General features: G+C 40.4%; 1 protein-coding gene across 2 annotated transcripts in view; it reads left to right on the plus strand.

Moving 5' to 3' along the window:
* PLD1 (phospholipase D1) overlaps window positions 1–21,459 on the plus strand; it is a 288,369-nt gene that overhangs the window by 35,303 nt on the left and 231,607 nt on the right. The window contains exon 2 of one of the 2 annotated variants that reach the window (XM_055127575.1): window positions 4,421–4,538. The gene's annotated coding sequence lies outside the window, so the exon portion shown is untranslated. Of the gene's footprint in view, window positions 1–4,420; window positions 4,539–19,971; window positions 20,061–21,459 lie in introns of those variants that run through there. The other variant, XM_055127576.1, reaches the window with a different exon arrangement.

Below are 21,459 nucleotides of genomic sequence, written 5' to 3' on the forward strand. Positions count from 1 at the left end.
TCTCTCTCCCTCTCTCTCTCTCCTTATCTCCCTTACTTCAACCTATTGCTCCAGTGCTAGGCTATATCTTCTCCTGCTTTGGAGCTTCTAAACAGAAAGTCCTTCCTCCTCTTTCCACTTACAGCTACGATAACACATGGGCCTTTATGGATCCTCCCCTGAGCACCAGCACCACTCATAGTTCCCCAAGCTCTTCCAGGAGTGATCCCTGAGTGCAGGGTCAGGAGTAAGCCCCCACCCTGGGTGTGGCCCAACAATCTCTTCCCTTTCTCCAAAATAAAGCTGAATTGCTTTGATTGTATTATTTATTTTATTTATTTATTTGCTGATTTGGGTTGTGCTTTGGAGACTGATGAGAGAAAAATGGATACAAAACCAGGAGCATGCTCATTACTTGGTGAGGTACTAACAGAATGAAGGTATTTTGTAGGAGAGCTCCAAGAATTCTCTGCATTAAGGAAAAATTACTTTCTTCTAACTCCCTAGTGTGGATCGCTTGAACATCACCTGGTCCTCTCAGCATTTGGTAAAACTGATAATTCTATCTCCTTATCACACATCTCATCAGTTGATGGTGATGGGTCCAGTTTCAGTGCTCACAAAGAAGAGATGCAGGTACACTCATAAGCACAGTGGTTCATTTTGTTTTGATGCTGATGATGATCATGGTGTTTTAAAAATATTTTCCCTTGTTTCAAAACACAAGTAAATTTTATTAGAGCATCAAGAATCTTTTTCCAGATGAGAGTCCAGATACAATCTACTTGATACTAGGAGGCATTCGGTCTTCACTTGCATCAGTTTGCCTTAATTTACACCTTCTCCCTTCACAAACTTACATCACCAAGAAAAAAAAAATACCTTGCTTACCACACTGCCACTACATGAACATTCAATGTGGAAAAGCTGTCTTAATTGTATTTTCTGAGCATGTTAACATATAAATCAGTAACAGTACATTCAGATATAATTTAGATTTCTTTTTGGCTACATAAACCCATAACATTTTAAGTGCAAAAATGGTTGTAAGATTTTTCTGATTTTTGAGATGATGCATTTTGTACAGCTAGAAGTTTCAGTGCAGGGAAGGCATTAGCCACTTGGGGGCACCCAGGTATCTATTTAATGGGGGGGAAATGGAAGGAATTGCTAAAAGGAGTAATTTAATGTCAAGGAGAAAAGAAGAAAAATCCTCAGTGCTAACAAACCATTTCAGCAGAACTGATCTAGAAAGTAGGTTTATGTTTTACATAAATGACTCTATCCTAAAGAAGAAAATTCGCCAGACTAATTTACTATAAATCATCATAATCAGTAACCCTTAGTCCATCCCAGATTGTTAGTACTACTTTTACACTTACAGAATTCCTCAGAGAGGCCTTCTGTGGAAAGACTAATAAAGTCTGATTGGCAAGAGAGTTCAGCTATCAGCTTCCAGAATGCCAAGATCACAGTTTCATGCTGTGGAATCTCTCTGATGCAGAGGTTCATATAAACAATATTTGTTTAAATGGTGTTGGGAAAACTGAATTGAGGAAAACATAAAAAGAATTTTTTATAATGTTGGTGTCAAAAGGGTCTTCAATGATTCTACTCTGTTGACAAAGAAAGTAAATGCAAAAATAAACAAGGGGGACTACTTCAAGCTAAACATCTTTTGCACTATGAGTGAAATGATAGCTAAAATTAGATGAATTTGGTGACATATTCACACAGTACACATCAGTTGAGGGGCTAATATCTAACATAGAGAGCACATTCATAGGGCTTAGCAACAAAAACACATACAATTTAGTCAAACAAAGGAAAGTAGTTGAACAAACACTTTTCCAAAGAAACATATGGGTGGTAAACAGGGAAGTAAAAAACTTTTTCATTATCACTTATTATTAGAGAGATGCAAATAAAACCAGCAATATAGCAAACCGGTGATATGGCTTTTCTCAAAGAAGACTAAAAGTAAGCAGAGCTGGTGGGGAGTTGATACAAAGGAACATTATTCACTGTTCAACGGAATGTAAATTGGTTCAACCTCTGTGAAAACAATAGGGCGATGTTTCAGAAAATCTAAACTGTAATAAAATCTGGTAATTCCACCTTTTACTATCTAGTCTAAGAACATGCACTCACTAATTAGATTATTATTAATAATCATGTTACTTACATAACATGAAGAAATTATGTTATGTTACATAAAGAAATTATGATATGTGTACACTGTGGATTGCTATTCAACTAGAAGATAAAATCTTATATTTCATTACAATTTCAATGTAACTACATATGGTCCTGTTAAGTGAAGTAAGTGAGGAGATAGACAAATACCAGATGATTTCACTCATATGAGGAATATAAAGACACAGAGTAAGGGAGTAGATCATGACCAGGAAAATCAAACCCCAAGGTTCTGCCAACAGAGCTGAGTTTACCATGTGTGTGGAGGATGGACAGGTCAGATGAGAAGGGTCCAAGAAAGTCTTGGGTGCCTATTGACACTCTGAGGGTGGGTGTGGTGCCATAACATTGCATGTCTAAAATATAAACAACGCTATCATAAACTTAAACTGTGCTACCACAATAAAAACTTCAGTATTTGTTGGATGGATGGATGGATGGATGGATGGATGGATGGATGGATGGATGGATGGATGGATGGATTGATGGATAAATTCATTGAATGCTCATAGTCTAACAAGGGAAGTGGGACAGAGGCTGGAAGGCCAAGTTATGATAACCTATAAATGATGGGAGTGAATTGGTTTCAGACATATCTGAAGAACATTTGGATGTGTTGTAACATATACATGCTTAGCAAGAACATTTCTTTAATGAGAAATAAGAATTGATAGAAAAATTTCCACACTATCTATCAGAGCTGAAAGTTTATCAGGTCAAGATACTGTGTAATAGGATCCAGAGAGATTTTATAGGAAGTAGCGTGCTTGCTTTGCATAAGGCCAACCTGGATTTAATAACTGGCATCACATGTGGTCCATTGAGCACTGCCAAGTGTGATCCCTGAGCAAAAAACCAGGACTAAGCCCTGAACACTAAAAAAAAGAGAGTTTTTAATTGAATCACCATAAGATATGCAGTTACAAAGCAACATATGATTGGGCTTAGTCATGCAATGTTCCAACAGTCATCTCTCCACCAGTGAACATTTCCCACAACTATTGTCTCCAGTTTACCTCCTATCACCCCTTCCCCCACAGCTTGCCTCTGTGACAGGAACTTTTCTTCTCTTTTTGTCTCTGTCTCTCTCTTTTGGGCATTATATTTTACAATACAAGTACTGAGAAGTTATCATGTTTGTTCCTTTACTTACTTTCAGAATGCAGTTCTTATCCAGAGTGATCATTTCCAAATGTTATTGTCATAGTGGTCCCTTCTCCATTCCATTTGCCTCCTCCCCACACCACTTGAGGAAAGCTTCCAACCATGGGCCAATCCTCCTGGCACTTGTTTCTATTTTATTTGGGTATTAGTTTCATTCTGGTGCTGGAACAATAGCACAGTGGGTAAGGCATTTGCCTTGCACATGGCCAACCCGGGTTTGATTCCTCTGTCCATCTCGGAGAGCCTGGCAAGCTACTGAGAGTATCCGGCCCTCACAGAAGAGCCTGCCAAGCTACCTGTGGCATATTTAATATGCCATAAACAGTTACAAATCTTGCAATGGAGATGTTACTGGGGCCCACTCGAGCAAATCAATGAGCAACGGGATGACAGTGATACAGTGACAGTGAACATTCAACCCATCAAATAATGGGGAGAAGAAATGAACAGAAACTTCCTCAAAGAAATACAAATGCCAAAAAGGGCACATGAAAAATTGATCTACATAGCTAATCCTTAGGGATGTGCAAATCAAAACAACAATGAGATATCATCTCACACCATGGAGACTGGCACACATCCAAAACAACAAGACTAACCAGTACCGGTGCAGATGTGGGGAGAAAGGCACTCTCATTCATTGTTTTTGGGAATACCGACTGGTCCAGCCTTTTTGGAAAAAAATATGGGCATTCCTCAAAAAATGAGAAATATTTTTAGAGTATTCCTTATCCTGAATTTGTTCCTTGAGGAAAGGAGACCCCTATGACCTTATGTAACTCAGTTGCTTGATTTATCCAGATTCTGAGATGAAGGTCATGGTGAGTGGATCTTTGGGTAGAGAATCTGAATTTCCAGGGATCTAATGTGGGCTCAATGGTTACTTGGTTCTCAGTGGTTACTTGGTTCTTTCCTTTAGCTTTGTACCTGAAATTAAGCTTTATACTGCCAGAAATTCATTTACATTAATTCAGGCTCTATCCTAGGAATCAACTCACTAGGGAGAATTTAATTTTTTTCTTTGAAAGTATTATTTATTACACTCTGAACATTATTAATGTGTCTAATGTTCTCTTACTAGGAAATTCTATGAAGAAACTACATCAAGATCTCCAAGCTCCTTGAGTACAGCAGAATAAAGGAAGCCTGTTGGTCTTATTCCTAAAGCGTCACTTCCACCTTGGACATTTATTCTAGAGGTATTTATTGAGTGCTTGTAACATGTAAAAGAAAATATGAGGATGCTCTGGGGCTGTTCTGAGCTCTGTGCTCAGCATTGCCTGCTGGCAATGTTTGAAATCGAACCATCATTGGCTGCATTGCAAGGCAAGCATCTTAATCCTTGTACTATCTCTTCAGACTAACTTGTGCCTTTTAATCTCACTGAATGGGCAACTCTCTTTGGAATCTGATGGACTGAAAGAAGCAGCTTTTGTCCTTAAGTTCATTTTAGAGTTGTGTTGGCCAGTTTGTTATGGAGGCATGCACACGTTGACCAGCTCTTGAAACCTAACTAGTCCAAGCTGAAATTTCTTTTAAAGTCTGACATGCATGCATTAGATTTCTAAGACCTAGTACAAAAGAAATGCAAGGTACTGCATTAATGTGATAACTGCATAGCTTTTATGTGAATACCATGCTGAAATTATATTTTGATTAAATTGGGTTAAATAAAATGCCATTAAAATTATTATTTTTTTACATTGCACTATGGCTTCTAAGCTTTTAAATGCATATATAGCTTACATTTATGACTCACCCTTTGTCTTGGGGGTATGGGTTGTGTTTTGGGACCACACTCACCTATACACAGGGTTTGCTCCTGACTGTGCTCAGGGACCACTCATGGTTGGGCTCTGCCAGGGGTTGAGCCCAGGTCAGCACCTTACCTGCTATACTGTCTTTCTGGTCCTTATGACTCACTTTCTAATTCTTTAGGACATTGTTGTTATGTCCTGTGGAACGTGGACTGGACATGAATTGACAGAATCTCATATGACATTTAATTTGGGATAATGTGATAATATCCCATAACAATAAAGTCTCTGAATGAGTTATACTTTACTCAGACAAACACTGAGTTTACAGTGGACACTCGTAACACTGTGTTGAACTTTTCCAAATGACTGCTCTTAAAAAATATATTTGAACTATCAACAACTGTCTACTGATTAGCCATTGTGACAGGCATTGTCTCAAGCAAATATCCATAACAAGGTGAGTCACTTACCTAGAAAACATATACACACAGGCACACACACACACACACACAATTACCCCAACACAGATACTCCTCTAATGACACGACACATGTCACTCTACTGACAATGACACTTAGTGCTGTCAATCCCACTACCTATCCAAGCAAATTTATCCTCCCACTCTCTGTAATGACTATTTCAGAGCTTTGCGTCTGCTCATACCTCTCACAGCCCTGTGTCTCTCTCAGCTAATTTCCCTAGAAAACACAAAGCAGTCAGAAGTGGAGCACCGCATCTCCCACCATGCAATTCTCCTGCATCCTGCTCTCTCCTAATTCCTTCTATTTCCCATGGGTGAGGCTGTGTGGCGTTTGGGCTGGAGACCAGGTACTCCAATGATCAGATCTTCTGTCCTCAGAACCGGGTATTCACAGTATCTGTCTATGGGATTCAAGGCTCCTGTTTTGACTGGATCTGACTTAATATACAATATTATATAATAGCCCATTCCATAAAGCTCATTCGTTTATGCCCTTAAACCTTTGTCTTTTGCCAACTCTGCTTCACCACTCTGGACTTTAGAGCAAATTCAATTTATCCCTGAATTCAGTTCCATACCTCATACCCTTCCTGCCCATACTTTTTATTATGAATATTTCAAACGTATAAAAAATTGAATTTGAAAGTAAACACTCATATAACAATCACCTAGACTATATAGTTACAATTTTATTTGTGCTGACATATCATTTAGTCTACCCTTCTATCACCCATTTCCCATCAACTCATCTTATTCTGGATACATTTCAAATTAAGTTTGCAACCATCAGTGTATTTCCTCCCCAACACTCTAGTATGCATAGTATTAGATTTCAGAGTTATGACAAATACAACTATACCACCTCTGATTTTCTCCTTAAATCCCAATCAGGTTGGAACATGACTATTAGCACAGAAAGTTCTCTCATGCCCCCCTCCAGTCAGCCCTCAGTGCCTGTTAATAGTGGTCGCCAGCTAGAATTAACTTTGGTTTTTATTTTTTACCATCTGTGTATTATTTTTACCAAGATGGAACCATGCAGTGTGTACTCTTTTATGTAACTTCTTTTTTGAGATTCAAAATGTCGTACAGTTAATATTTTGGATTTATAGTACCATGTGGTATATTAGTTCATGCCTTATTATTGCTGAGTATATTATACTCTCTGACTATAAAATTGTTTATTCATTTTGGTATTGATAGACTTTGCATTTTCAGGTTGGAGGTTTTGAAAAATCTTGCTGTGAACTAACACAAATACCTTTTTATATGTATTTTTCCCTCTTGGCTAAACATTTAAGAGTGAATGATAGAGCTAAATATCCAAACCATATTTGAGAGTCAGTCCACTTGCTGGGGGAAAAGGCAGTTGGGATGAAGAAGGAACCACTAAGGAACCACTAAGTAAATGAGGGAACCCCCGGGATGGGAGATGCATGCTGAGAGGCCAAGGACCAAACACGATGGCCTCTGAGTATCTGTATTGCAAACCATAATGCTCCAAATCAGAGAGAGAGTAAGAAGGATGGTACCTGCCACAGAGGCAGGGAGTGTGTGTGTGTGGGGGGGGCGGGTGGCAGGTGGGACACTGGGAACAATGGTTGTGGAAAATGTGCACTGGTGGAGGTATGGGAGCTCTACCATTGTGTGACTGGAATGTAATCATGCAACTTTGTAACTGTATCTCACAGTAATCCAATAAAACTTCTTTTAAAAAAAAGAGAATATGAAAAGAAAACATATATATCCAAACCATAGAGTCAACAACACTGAAATCACAAGGCCCAAATTTCAATAGCCAAATTTAAAAGGTGCATGTCAAGACGCAGGCTGGGGCTGGGGGTTTGGCAGACAGGGGTATGTAGGAGAGGGAACGTGGGAACACTAGTCAGAGGAAATTAACGTTGGTAGCAAGATTGGTGATGGAATATTGGTATGTCAAAACCCCAAGTATAAATAAATTTGTAATTCACAATGCTATAATAAAATAAAATTTTGGCGGGGGGAATAGAATCTGGTTTGTAGGTAGTTGTATTAGTTTCATAAGAAGTTAGAGCAGGAGGCTGGAGAAAGAATAGAGTGAGTAAGGTGCTTGCCTTGCACGTAGTCAACCATCATTTGATCCCTGGAATCCCATATGCCCCCCAAGCCCTCCTAGGATTCCAAAGTGCAGACCCTGAGCACACCATGTGTGCCCCATCCCCTGCCTGCCAACACACAGAGAAATTGCTGCAACTTTTTCTGTAATGGCTGTATAGTAAAACACTTAGACCAACAGTATGTGACCTGCTTGCTCTATATCCATGTCAGCTTTGGTTTTTAATCAGCATTTTAAATTTTATCGGGCTTGGAGAGCAGGGTTGAGTCACATCCAGCAGTACCCACTGAGAGGACTTATTCCTCTCTCTCTGCACAAGAATCTCTCCTGGCAGTGCTCAGGGAGCCATACATAGTGCTAGGAACACACACACATAAACACACACATTTTATCCCAGGCTGGTGTTTTATTGGTGGGGAGGGAGGGACACAACTGGTGGTGTTCATGTAGTATTTTGCTATTAGTACTCCTGGCTGATTCCCAGCTTTGCTTGGGGGACCTTTTAGAGCTGGGGATTGAATAGGATCTTCTGCTTGTAAAACACACTCTCCAGACTATTGAGCTACCTTTCTGACCCAGTCCTACTTTTCATAATTGCTTTGCGTAGCCTATGTTTCTTGCATTTCCATGCACATTGTAGAATCAACTTGTCACTTCTACTAAAAAAAGTGCAGTGAACTGATTGTTGAATTTCTAGATCAATCTGTGATGTCATACCAATCTTTTAATCCATGAACATGGTAGATGCAATTATTTACGGCTTTGATTTCTCACAGTGACATATTATTTCTCATTTGAGCCCACTCCATTTAGCTTTTTGTCCCCCAGAATCATCTGAAACCACTCTCATGTGGTCACCAGTAACTCTGTTGCTATTTTTGTCAGCTCACTTTTCCTCAGTTGCTTTGACATAACTGGTCAATCAACCCTGGAATCACTTTTTTCACCTGATGTATGTGTCACCTCACTCACCTGGTTTTCATCTCACCTCAGTGACAGCTCTTATCTGACCCCTCCTCTTAAGTCTTATTCTTTCTGACATTTTAATGTTAGGGAATCCTGAGCCTCAGTTCTGACACTCCTTTGTACATTCTCCATCAATCTCCCGGTATAAATCTTATATAAAGTAAAATGCAACATGTAAAACCACCCAGCTCCCAATTTTGTATCTCAGTCTTGAGCCTAAGACTTATCCACTCAAGCCCCAGACCTGTACATTCAGTTATCCATTGATTTTCTTTTTCTTTTATTTTATTTTATTTATTTTTTTATTATTATTATTATTATTTTTATTTTAAATTTTTATTAAATCACCATGTGGAAAGTTACAATGTTCTCAGGTTTATATGTCACTTATACAATATTCAAACACCCATCCCTTCACCAGTGCCCATATTCCACCACCAGAAACCCCAGTATACCCCCCGCCCCCACCCCCTACCCCCTACTGTATAACTAATGAATTTCACTTCATTTTTTCTTTACCTTGATTACATTCCATAATTCAACACAAAACTCACTATAGTTGACATAACTCTCTCTCTCTCTCTTTTTTTTTCTTTTTCCTTTTCCCTTTTTTTTTTTTCTTTTTCCCCCTCATCCCCCTTCCTGCGCCTCATAGTATGGTGTACTCCACGCCGCGTCGGCCAGCGTGGGGCTTTTGCTTAGTTCACAGTCCAGAGGTGGCTGCTACATTAAAAACCTTCAATATTTCAACAAAAACTTACTGTTATTATTTGGAGTTTCCCCCCCAAGTCAGACCTGTTCAAATGGAACCGTTTCACATTGCTGACAATTATAAATGTTAAGTTGCGCGGACGCTACTGCGTCCGCGCGGTTTTGGATTTCTGTATAAAGTCCAGGGAAAATTCTGCCAGAAATTACATAGCCCAGCTCACAGTCCCAGTGCATTGCTGTAAGAAGTCTCTGAATTCAAAGTCTTTAGGCGCAGAGGGTCCGATTTGCGCTCAGCGGCTCCGGATTTATCTGGGCCAAGGGCATGCCGGTTATGCCCCCTTCCCCTGAGTTCCTGGGAGCCCCAAAAGTAAAATCCGAATACCTGTGGGTTTGGAGTCACAGAAGATGGCGCCTGCCACATGGGTGCCGCCAGCCTGCCGCTTTCCGTGCAGGAAGACGGTGGGGAGGAAAGAAAATCCACCCCCGGCAGCACAGAGTTGTAGCACAGTTCGGTGTCCCAGTGCATCGCTATCGGATGCTGCGCTGGATGCCCGAATGTGTTACATCTTTGGAATCAAAGTCTTTAGGCGCAGAGGGTCCTATCCATTGATTTTCAAGTGGCATATCCAAATGGGTATTCCAAACTTTAAGCCAATGCAAATTGAGATTCTTGCCCCTAAAACTTAACTTTGGCTCTTTTAAATTATCATACTGTCCAGCTTAGTAATTGGATTTTTCTCCTTGATGCCCATATGCCAATCTGAGATCATTATATTTAGTACATAAAATACCTGTGTGATGATTTAAAAAGTCTTGCATGATCAGATCTCCCTGTTTACTCTCTTACTTCCTCCTTTTCTGCTGATATATTTATTTTCTTTTACCACACTCAGTTTACTGAACTTTTGTTGTCCTTGAACACACCACACTTGTTTTGGCCTCCGGGCCTTCACGTTTCTGTTTCTTTTGTCTGGAGCCTTTCGTCCAGATAATTATATTTTACTTCATTGTGGCCTCTGAGTGACTGCACCTCTCATGTCCCCTAAAAAGGTTTTACAGTCCACCTATCTCCGCACTGATTCCCCAGCACCATCATATCCAGTACCTTACTCTGCTTTAATTTTCTTCTTACTACTTAGCATTATTTTATTTATATTTATTTGTTTTATTTGTGATCGGTCTCCTCCAAAAGAACAGAAGTTCTCTGAGCATAGAAATTTCTTGGATGTTAACAATGCATAAACACTCAATAAATATATGTTGATTGAATGACCATGGGCAAACTATTTGTTCTGTATCCCAAGTTTGTTTTGTTTTTATGTAAGAAACAGAGAAAATAAGGACAGGACAGATGTGAATATCAAGTAGGATATTCACAGGCGTCTTGACAGAAATAGATAATATGGGCATAGTTTTTTTGTTGTTATTGTAATTATTATCATATTACTAAGTGATTTAAATTTTTTCTATCAATTAATAGATATGAATATTCTGTGAAGGGGAAGATGCCTGCTATATATTTTTTTGCAAAGGTTAATTTTAAAGGTGCAACTCATGAGCATTGATAACTTAAAACACATTATGTTAAATAATATTTAATAAATGTCAAGAATATTTATTTTAAAACTTAAAAATATAAAATATATTTTCTACTTTATAATATATAAAAGAAATATATAAAATATATATTATATTTTATATATATATCACTGTAGCACTGTTGTCACATTGTTCATCAATTTGCTGGTGCGGGCACCAGTAACATCTCCATTGTGAGACTTGTTGTTACTGTTTTTGGCATATCTAATATGCCATGGGGAGCTTGTCAGGCTCTGCGTATGGACGGGATACTCTAGGTAGCTTGCTGGGCTCTCTGAGAGGGATGGAGGAATTGAACCTGGGTCGGCCGCATGCAAGGCAAATGCCCTACTCATTGTGCTATCACTTCAGCCCATGTAAAAGTTAATTCCTTTTTCCTTATAGCTAAGTAGTATTCCATTCTATATATATACCACAGTTTCTTTAGTGATTCATCTGCTTTTGTACACTTGGGTTATTTCTAGATCTTGGCTCTCAATTCTATTCCACTGGTCTGAGGGTCTGTTTTTATTTAGGTACCACTGTCTTGATTATTATAGATTGATTATAATTTAAAGTCAGAGAAGGAGAAGATTGCTATCTTATTATTTTTTTCTTCTGACATTGCCTTGACAATTCAAGGGGAGGGGGAGAAAGTTATTACTCATTGTGAATTTTTACTACATTTGATCTCATCATCATCATCATCATCATCATCATCATCATCATCCCGTTGATCGTTGAATTTCTCGAGCTGTCTCAGTAACATCTCCATTCGTCCAAGCCCTGAGATTTTAGAAGCCTCTCTCTACTCGTCCTTCCAATGATGCTGTACTGGAGGCTCTTTCAGGGTCAGAGGAATGAGACCAAGCTTGTTACTGGTTTTGACATATTAGTACACTATGGGGACCTTGCCAGGCTCTCCCATGTGGGCAGGAAAACTCCTAGTAGTTTGCCAGGCTCACCCAGAGGGAGAAGTAGGCTTTAAGATATTGTGCAGCCGCGAACTAACCATGTGCTTTGGGGAGCTGGCTTCTAAGTCTCTGGATGCTGGCCATTGACAGGATTACTCGACGCCAGGGGCAGTCCCTGGGTGTGACCTCCTAGCTACTGGGAAATGGGAAATCTGGTCGGAGGAGGCCCAGTTCCGATCCGAGCAGCCTTGGAGGTCTCAGCCCCGGGTCCCACACACCTGGGTTCCTCTGCCGGTTTCTTCATGGGTGAGGCTCGTCCGAACATGTGGAGAGGGGCCTTGAGCATGGCTGTGGCTAGACTCCGGAGGTCTTCGGTTGCTGGGAGCTCTGCTCGGGGTGGGGAGGGAAGCTGTTGATTTATGCCACAGAAAAAGATCATAGGCATTTTTATAGGGACTGCATTGAATCTGCAGAGTGCTCTAGGTAGCATAGTAACTTTTGCAATGTGAATATTTCCATTCATTTCCCCATGTGTTTTATTTTTAGTAGTGGTTTATATTTTTCTTTGTAGAAGTCATATCTTTTGTTATATTGATTTACAACTTTTAAGGCACAATTATAAATGGGATTAAGTCTTTTTCTCTCTCTTCTACTTCATTGTTTGTATATTAAAAGGCCAGGCATTTCTCCATGTTGATTTTGTAGCCTGTCACTTTATTGTAAAAGTAGTTGTTTCTACGAGTACTTTTTGAGAGTCAATAAAGTTTTCCAAGAATACTATTGTGTCATCTGAAGGTAGTGTAGTTTGACTCCTTTCCCAATATGGATCCCCTTAATATCTCTTTTTTTGTCAGATTATTATGACAAGGATATACTATGTTGAAAAGGTGGTGAGAGTAGACAACCTTGCCTTGTGTCTGATCTTAGAGGCAAAACTTTCAGTTTTTAACCATTGGGTTTGATGTGGGTTTGTGGTATATGGCTTTTATTATAGTGAACATAGTTTCTTCTATTATCATTTATTTCCATTTTATTAAGAGGTATTTGTTTCTTTGTTTGGGGCTTGGGGTTATACATACCCAGAAGTACTCAGGGCTTTAGGGATATTTTGTGGCAGTGTTCAGGGTGCTGGGAATCAAACCAGGATCAGAAACTTGCAAGGCAAGTGCCCTACCTGCTATACTACCGCTCCAGTCTCTTATAAGAATTTTTATCATCAGTAGGTGTTGTGTCTCGTCAGTTTCTTTCTCTGCATCTATTGATATGATCATATGATTTTTATCTTTTCTTGTATTGATATGGTGTTATCTGTTGACTTGCATATTTTCAACCATCCTTGTATCCCTGGGATAAATTCTACTTGGTCTTTGTATATTATATTTTCCATATATTATTTCATTTTGTTTCCTAATATTTTGTTGAGTATCTGTGTGTCTAATCTCAGAGCCTGGAAAGCTACCCATGGCATATTTGATATGCCAAAAACAGTAATAACAAGTCTCACAGTGCTACAGTGCTACAGTGCATCTTTGTGTCTATATTTATCAGGGATATAAGTCTTTCTTTTTTCAGTAATGTCTGACTACTTTTGGTATCAGAGTAGTGTTTGCCTCATAGGAACTGTTTGGAAGGATTCCTGTTTCTTCAACTTTCTGGAAAAGCCTGAAAATTGGGAGTAGGTCTTTAAATTTCAGAAGAACTCTATAACAAACCTATTTGGATTTGGGGTTTTTATTTTGGGGAAAACTTTTGATCATTATTTCAATTTCCTTGATGGTAATTGGTCTTTTTGGTGCTGTGCTAGCATATGTTCAGCATTGGAAGGTTGTAAGAATTAAAAAATGATCCATTTCTTCTAGGTTTCCTAATTTTGTAGCATAAAGTTCTCATAATAATCCTTGAAGATCCTTTGAATTTCTGTGGCGACTATTGTAGTTCCTCCTCTTTCATTTCTGATTCTGGTTATTAGAGTTCTCTCTCTTTCTCTTTGAGTCAAAAATAATTTGTTAATCTTGTTCATTATTTTGAAAACCTCGATCTTGGTTTCTTTGCTTTTTGTTTTTGGGACACACACAGAAGTGCTTAGATATCACTCCTGATAGTGTTCAGGGGACCATATGGGTTCTGGGATCAAACCTGTGTCAGTTGCATATGAGGTAAGTGCCCACCAACTGTAATATCTCTCTGGTTCTTTGTTGATCTTTTGAATTATTATTATTTTTAGTTTCCATTTTGTTGAAAAATGCTACAAGTTTTATTATTTTCTATCTTCTGCTTACTTTGGATTATTCCTTTTGTTTGTCTTAAGCTGAGCTATTAGGTTACTAGTTGGGCAATTGCTTTTTTTCCTGATAAATGCATTTGCTCATGAATTGCTCTGACTTTCCTGTTAATACGACTTTTTCTGTGTCCCATATGTCTGGTAACTCTTGTATTCATTACGTTTGTTCCCAGGAACATTTTGACTGCATCTTTAATTTCCAATTTGTCCCACTGGTTATACAGTCATGAAATGTTTAATTTTCAAGTGTTTTGAGTTTTTAACCTACTTTCTGTTTGTGATTCATTTCTACTTTTGAAGCATATGCTCTGAGACGATCATTGATATCATTTTTAGATTATTAATTTTAATTTTGGGAGGATGGGAAGTTTGAGGCACATCAGCTGTGCACAGGTTATATTTTTGGCTCCGTGCCTAGAGATTGCTCCTGATGGGGCTTGAGGGACCACATCAAACTTGGGTTGTCCAGGTGTGAGGTAAGTGCCTTATCCACTGTACTGTCTCTCTGGCACCATCTATATTCCTCATTTTAGGGAGGCCTATTTTATGACCCAGCTCATAGTATATCTTGGAGAATAACCTGTGTGCACTGGCAAGTAATGTGTACCTGTAATTTTTGGAAATGTCTGTTAGTCCAATCTCTTCCAATTCTTCCAGTGTTTGTTTGTTGTAATTTTCCCTCATCAATCTAGCCAGGAGTGAGAGAGGAGTGTAAACTGACTTACTACATTTGTGTTGCTCTCATTGTCTTCCTTTAGGTCTATTAGCAATTGTTATGATTCTGTGGTCCCTTCTTAGGTGCATATATGTTTAAGAGAGCAAGTTCTTCTTAATGTATAGATCCCTTGATTGTTAAATAATGATGATCCTTATACCCATTTTTACTTTGAAGTTTATGTTGTCAAATAGAAGTATGGTGACTCTAGACTTTGTAAGGCAATTGTTTGCATTAAAGATTGTTTTACAGTCTTTGACTTTGATCATGCATTACCATGACTGTTCAGATATGTCTATTATAGGCAGCAGAAAATTGAGTTCAGTTTTCTAATCCATTCTGCCTCTTTTTATCTTGATTGGTGAATTCACACCATTAAGTAATGTTATTGAGATGAAAAAATATAGTGCACTCATTTTATTTTTTTTATTTATTTATTTTTTGTTATTCAGAAGAATTTATTTTTTTTTAGTTTATTTTTAATTAGAGAGTCATCGTGAGGGTACAGTTACAGATCCATACATCTTTGTGCTCATGTTTCCCCCATACAAAGTTCGATAACCCATCCCTTCACCAGTGCCCATACTCCACCACCAGTAAACCCAACATCCTTGCCCCCCTCCCCAGTCCCGTCTCCCCCCACCCCACACTGCCACTATGGCAGGGAATTCCCTTTTGTTCTCTCTCTCTGATTAGGTGTTGTGGTTTGCAATAAAGGTGTTGAGTGGCCATTGTGTTCAGTCTCTAGTCTGTATTCGGCCGGCATCACCCTTCCCCCACATGACCTCCAACCACATTTTACTTGGTGGTCCCTTCCCTGAGTTACCCAGAATGAGAGAACAGCCTCCAAGCCATGGAAACAATCTCCTGGTACTTATTTCTACTATTCTTGGGCATTAGTCTTATAGTCTATTATTCTATATTCCACAGATGAGTGCAATCTTTCTATGTCTGTCACTCTCTTTCTGACTCATTTCACTTAGCATGATACTTTCCATGTTGATCCACTTATATGCAAACGTCATGACCTCATTTTTTCTAACAGCTGCATAGTATTCCATTGTATAGATGTACCAGAGTTTCTTCAACCAGTCATCTGTTCTAGGGCACTCGGGATTTTTCCAGATTCTGGCTATTGTAAACAGTGCTGCGGTGAACATATAAGTGCATATGTCACTTCGACTATACTTTTTGGCTTTTCTGGGATATATTCCCAGCAGTGGTATTGCTGGGTCAAATGGGAGCTCAACCTCTAGTTTTTTGAGAATCGTCCATACTGTTTTCCAAAAGGGCTAGTGCACTCATTTTATAGAAATTATATACAATTGTGAATTTTGTCTTGTCTTTTAAGAAGATCCTTTAATGCTTCTTGAGATATTTGTTTCAAGATTGTGAACTTCTTGTCCATGGAGTTTTGCTTTGGTTATTTTTTTTCAAATCTGAATGATACTTTAGCTGAATAGAGTATTCTCGAGGAGGTATTTATTTCACTGAATTTTTTTTCTGTTACTATATTTTGTTTAATAGATCTGCTGTGAATCTTATGATTATTGTTTGTACCTAAGTTCTTTTTTTGATCTTGTTATGTTCAGTATTCTGTCTTTGTCTTTTGTCATTCTGATAACAATATACCTTGGAGTTTTTGTATTTGGGTGTATTTGACTGTGACATTTTGCATTTCTTCAACCCGGGTATATGTACCTCACAACTCTGAAAAATTCTAAGTCACGATTTTATTGACTAGTTGTGTTTTAAACTTGGCTTCTTATTCCTCAGAGATTGTAATAATTCTTATAGTCTTCCTCTTGAACTCATTCTGCGTGTGCTGACATTTGTTTTCATTTTCTGTTGTTTTCTAGCACTTTCCTGCATTGCCTCTTGAAGCTTGCTATTTTTGCCCACCGCTTTATTACTTCACCTACCATATTCTTCAGTTCTGTCATTTTTGGTTGTGTGTTTCTCATTTATGCTTTCATACTTTCTTGTGCTTTATTGACTATTAATGCCATGTTTCTTTAAGCTGATTAAATATTGTCAAACGATGTCTCTGAAGTCACTATTTAAAAGCTAATAGAGCTGGTTGGTACTGGTAGAGCCTTTCAAGCTATTATCTCCACTCATTTACCTTGGCAGGCTTCTATTCAGCCCCCCAGTGTGTCTTTTGTATTCTAATGGTGATTTTTTTGTGTTTGCCTCATGGCAGCTCTCTGAGGGATTCAACTGAATGTTGCTGTCTGATGTGTCCAGCTAGGCCTACCTCAGTGAATCTTTGCTATCCCTAGTTTGTCATTTTGTAGTCAAGAATATATTGCAAGGGTACTTATGAGCCATCTTGGTCCCACCTATCCTTTGGCTATAATTTGAGGCCCTGTGGTTCATTTTACATACTATAGAATAACATAGTGGGTAGGGCGTTGGCCTTGCATGCAGCCAACCTGGGTTCGATTCCTCCGTCCCTCTCAGAGAGCCCAGCAAGCTACCGAGAGTATCCCGCCCACACGGCAGAGCCTGGCAAGCTACCCTTGGCGTATTCGATATGCCAAAAACAGTCACAAGTCTCACTATGGAGACATTACTCGTGCCCGCTTGAGCAAATCAATGAACAATGGGACGACAGTGCTACTGTGCTATGGTTCATTACCACTACATTGCCTACGTGAGTTTTTTTTTTCCCCTGCAGCATAGGTGTATGAAACTAGGAATGAGGTATTAATTTCACAATGTTCCTAGCGGGCAGTGAGGGTCACTCTCCAGTCTGTGGGCCCATACTAGGTGGTCTAAGTGTGTGTGTTGTGAGCTGTGAGGAATAGAGCTGTAGTACAGTTGCACCAGTTGCCACATGATTTGGGGGACAGTGGCAGGGCAGTTATAGGCAGGGTTCCTGCCCTGACACATGTTGACAGCTGCTGCTGGGGAACAATGAGATAGATTCTCTGACCCGGACCAGCAGAAGCCCCAGCTGAGGTTGGGAGAAAGAGGATGGGGAAGAGTTTGAAGCAGAGACCGACAGCAGTCCTGTTAAACAACAATACAAATATCATAAGGCATATTTTGTTATCAAATGAAATTTGCTGCTGCTGTTTGCTCGATGTGTAAGTGATTAAGATGGTTTATTGGACCATACTGGGCTATCTTTAGGGTTGACTCCTGCCTCTGTGCTCAGGGCTCACTCCTAGCACTGCTCAGGGGGCCATGCATGGTGTGAAGAATTGAACCTGGTTTGGCTACTCACAAGGAAAGTGCCTTACCCTCTGTACTGTCTTTCAGGCATGAAAATGACTTTACTAACATCAATGTGGGCTTAAGGGAGGCTTGTAGTATATAAGGATTTGCTTTATAAGCTGTAGGCTGGGAATTTGACCCCTGGTGCTACTCACATATGCTAAATATAGTGCCCATGAATGTGCTGTTTGTAACCCATGGTCGCTCAACACTATGCCATCTCTAGCCCACACACATGGGAGAGGGAGAAGAAGCACCAGGACTTGAGTGTGAAACTTCCGGTGAGCACCGCAGCTAAATATATGTGCTAACATTGTGGCCAGGAGTGACATCACAGTTGACCCCTGGCCAGCATGACAAGCAGAATGCATGAGAGCATCACAACCAAGTGTGTGTGTGTGACCCCATCCCCACCCCCCAGCTTAATCTTATCAGTGGAAGGGAGGAAGGAAAAGAAGAGAAAATCTCCAAGCTGCTTTGTTATTGATTTACTTTTTAGCAAAGCGTTATGAGAGGCTTGATGGAAGGTGTGGGAATGGGGTTTCCTTAAAATGTTGGGGAGGTTCTGCATCTTCCACTGGCAACTTGAGGAAAGCATGCTGTAGCTGGCCAATGGCATAAACCGAAGCTGAGGAAGAAAGAGGCGGCCGGGAAAAGTGAGTAAATCAATCTGTCTGGAAGGAGAGGTCACATGCAAGGAAGAGGCAAGTTTGAGAGTCAGAAGAGCTTCCTGCCGGGATGGCCAGGCTAGCAGGAAACCCTTCCTTCTTTTAAACTGGACAAGCAAGAAAATGCTTCTGGGTGTCAGTGAAAAGAAGAGAGCATATCCCACAGATGTGGCAGCAGGCTTATCTCTGCGATCTGTAACTTAGATGGCACAGTGTTCCCACTTCCCCTTTTATGGTGCTTGGCTGAGCTGTGGGGTTTGAGGTGGAAGGTGAAGAGGGTGGGAGCCGGAGAGACTTTAGTTACTCACACAAATGCACTTCTGTTCTCAGGACTGGAAACCAATTGTGATTACCCCCTTCCCCCCCATTTTTTGTCTTTTGTAACACAAAATTCTCACTGTAGTTTTCAGGTGACTGTTATTAGAAAGCACATGATTATTTGCATTATGACTTTTTATACAAAGAGAAAAACAGAGACATTCAGGAATTAAAGATCAATCAGCAAATAGGATAACTCAGACTTTTCATGTGTATTAACACATTCAGCTTACTTTCCAAGAGAGTATATTAATGCAAGCATATAATATCACGTTTTCATCATTGTATGAAAGGAAAACATAGTAGAAGAAGCTTGAGTTATCTGTGAATTCTTTTTCTCTTATTCTCTTTTTCTCTCTCACAACACACTCACACACACACACACACAACTTACTCACTGCCCCTCAATCTAGTTAGCCATGAGATAAAACATACTCTAATTGTGTAATTTCCTGTAAATTGGCAGTAATATAAAATGCTATCTAGAACACACCTTGAAATTTTTGTCATTACCAAGTTACGAAATGTTACATTTTTGTAAGGTTGGAATAGATTTCAAAGCAGTTTGCAGCAATTAAGAAAACAACTCTGTAAGCATCAGTGAAACAAATGAAAATATAGATAGGAGCTATGGCAGATGTTTCAGCGAAGGGAATGCATGCAAGACAATAAGCAACTTTGTCCTCCACGCAGCCCTGGCAACTAGCGTCACGGATTCAGTAATGAAGGCCAGTGGCCGGCACAGGCGAGAGAACAGAGTGCGCATTGTTTCAGCCGGTCTCTCTCATTTCAGGCTAATTGCTTAAGTTCAGGCTTTCGTTCCGGTTATAGCCAAAGGAAAACTAAACAGATGAAATATTGTAAATCTTGTCATTCATCCTGGATAGCCAATCAGAACTAAATAACAGGAGTATTGACTAAGTAAGCCAAAGAAACTGTTAAGCTGCTTGCAGACGGCTGTGTGAGGAGAAGCAGGATCTGGGATCTGCACGCACTGTGTCCTCTCTGGGTAGGTTACACGGCTCAGCCAGTGCGGATGCTGGGAGGGGTCCCTACTTGCCGGGAGAGACATTGGTCAAAGGTCTGGCATGTATGCTTGGCATGGGGGAGGCTGGGGTTCAAGCCCCGCCACTGTGTGGCCCCCCGCATGGCTGGGAGCATGCCCAGGCACTATGGCCAGAGTGACCTCTGAGCATTGATGGGTATGCTCTGCTCCCTACCACACACATATGCAAGAAGGGATTCCTTCCTCACTGCACCCTTCTGTGTGTCTGGCTGTGGTCTCTTAGAGTGGGGTGGCAGGTACCCCTGTTTTGGGATCTCATGCATGGTGCTGCTCTGGGCAGCAGACTGTCTTAGGCTTTAGCTTCTGTAAGTTTTCAGAGCCTCTGGCATTTACTGGCCTGTCTTGGTGATATGCTCACGAGCCGAGGCATGTGAAAGCACATTGTTGGCAAAATTGAAGGGATGACTGGTTTAAATATAATTTGGGTCGTGCTGTTGGTGGAGGGAAGAGCCGACGTGAGAAGTCCCGGGTGAGTCGTTGGCTGTCTTCCACTGGTCGCCCTTCCGGGTGTCCTTTCAGAATGCCTTCTGCAGTTTTTGCTTTCTCCTCTTAAGTAATCTCTTTTGTGTGTTTCCTTGTATGTAATGTGCGTTGGGGGATCTTTTTGGCATCCTGGTGAAGAGAATCTTTTTTGTGGATTAATATTTCACTGTATCGCTGCATCACTGTCATCCCATTGTTCATCGATTTGCTTGAGCAGGCTCCAGTAACGTCTCCATTTGTTCCTGTCGCATTCAGGGTCAATAATGAGGCCCATTATTGTTACTGTTTTTGGCATATTGAATATGCCACAGGGAGCTTGCTAGGCTCTGCCATGCAAGATTCTGCATCGCTCTCTTCCAGGAGCTTTGTTTTATAGTCTCTGGATCTTGGCCATTGATGAGATTACCTGGCACTGGGGGCAGTCTGTGGGTGTGGCTGCCAAGCTACTGGAAAACTAGGGATCTGGGTGGAGGAGCCACAGTCACCAATCCGAGCAGGCTTGGAGATTTCAGCCCCAGGTTCTGCATACCTGGGTTCCTCTGCCGATTCCTTCATGCTTGAGGCTCGTCTGAGCATGTGGAGAGGGGCCTGCAGCATGGCTGTGGCTGGGTTCTGGAGGTTTTCAGCTGCTGGGACTCTGCTTGGGGTGAAGAGGGAAACTCAATCCACCCCCGCTCCAAGGGGGCCCTGGTGGGATTAATATTTAAAGTATAAAATTAAATGCATGGAGCCAGATAGATTGTTCAGCAGGCAAGGCATTTCCTTCCATGTAGTGGACCTGAGCTTGACCCCTGGCACCAGATAAGATCCCCTGAGCACCACTGGGAACAATTCCTGAGCAAAGAGCCAGGAGTAGTCC

Source organism: Sorex araneus, chromosome 2 (genome assembly GCF_027595985.1).
Source record: "Sorex araneus isolate mSorAra2 chromosome 2, mSorAra2.pri, whole genome shotgun sequence".
In the NCBI taxonomy this organism is placed as follows: Eukaryota; Metazoa; Chordata; class Mammalia; order Eulipotyphla; family Soricidae; genus Sorex; species Sorex araneus.